The sequence below is a fragment of the Arachis ipaensis genome, chromosome B8, assembly GCF_059453495.1.
Source record: "Arachis ipaensis isolate K30076 ecotype BB chromosome B8, ASM5945349v1, whole genome shotgun sequence".
Taxonomy (NCBI): Eukaryota; Viridiplantae; Streptophyta; class Magnoliopsida; order Fabales; family Fabaceae; genus Arachis; species Arachis ipaensis.
In genome coordinates, this window is record NC_142443.1 from 111867879 (window position 1) to 111868845 (window position 967).

The 967-nt window shown below is 40.6% G+C and overlaps 1 non-coding gene across 1 annotated transcript; it reads left to right on the top strand.

Annotated features, from left to right (window-relative positions):
* Nucleotides 1-525: 525 nt before the first annotated feature.
* LOC148549274 (small nucleolar RNA R71) lies at nucleotides 526-633 on the top strand. Its single transcript, XR_015897100.1, has one exon. It is a non-coding gene; the product is annotated as a small nucleolar RNA R71 (small nucleolar RNA).
* Nucleotides 634-967: the final 334 nt, after the last annotated feature.

A 967-nucleotide genomic window follows, 5' to 3' on the forward strand; every position in this document is an offset into this window, starting at 1 on the left:
GAAAAGGTTTGTCATTGCTAAACCTATTTCTTCCACCATTATTGTTGTTGAAGCCTTGTTGAGGCCTCTGTTGATCCTTCCATGAGAGGTTTGGATGATTTCTCCATGAAGGATTATAGGTGTTTCCATAGGATTCTCCCATGTAATTCACCTCTTCCATTGCTGGGTTCTCAGGATAATAAGCTTCTTCTTCAGATGAAGCTTCTTTGGTACTGATTGTTGCTGCTTGCATCCAGACAGACTCTGAGAAATCATATTTACTTGCTGAGTCAATATTTTGTTCTGAGCCAATATGGCATTTAGAGTGTCAATCTCAAGAACTCCTTTCTTCTGACTTGTCCCATTATTCACAGGATTCCTTTCAAAGGTGTACATGAATTGGTTATTTGTAACCATTTCAATGAGTTCCTGAGCTTCTGCAGGCGTCTTCTTCAGATGAAGAAATCCTCCAGCAGAGCTATCCAATGACATCTTGGATAGTTCAGACAGACCATCATAGAAGATACCTATGATGCTCCATTCTGAAAGCATGTCAGAAGGACACCTTCTGATCAATTGCTTGTATCTTTCCCAAGCTTCATAGAGGGATTCACCTTCCTTCTGTCTGAAGGTTTAGACTTCCACTCTAAGCTTGCTCAATTTTTGAGGTGGAAAGAACTTTGCCAAGAAGGCATTGACTAGCTTTTCCCAAGAGTTCAGGCTTTCTTTAGGTTGTGAATCCAACCATGTTCAAGCTCTATCTCTTTCAGCAAAGGGAAAGAGCATAAGCTTGTAGACTTCAGGATCAATCCCATTGGTCTTGACAATGTCACAGATTTGCAAGAATTCAGCTAAGAACTGATGAGGATCTTCCAATGAAAGTCCATGAAACTTGCAATTCTGTTGCATCAGAGAAACTAATTGAGGCTTAAGCTCAAAGTTGTTTGCTCCAATGGCAGGGATTGAGATGCTTTTCCCATAGAAGTCG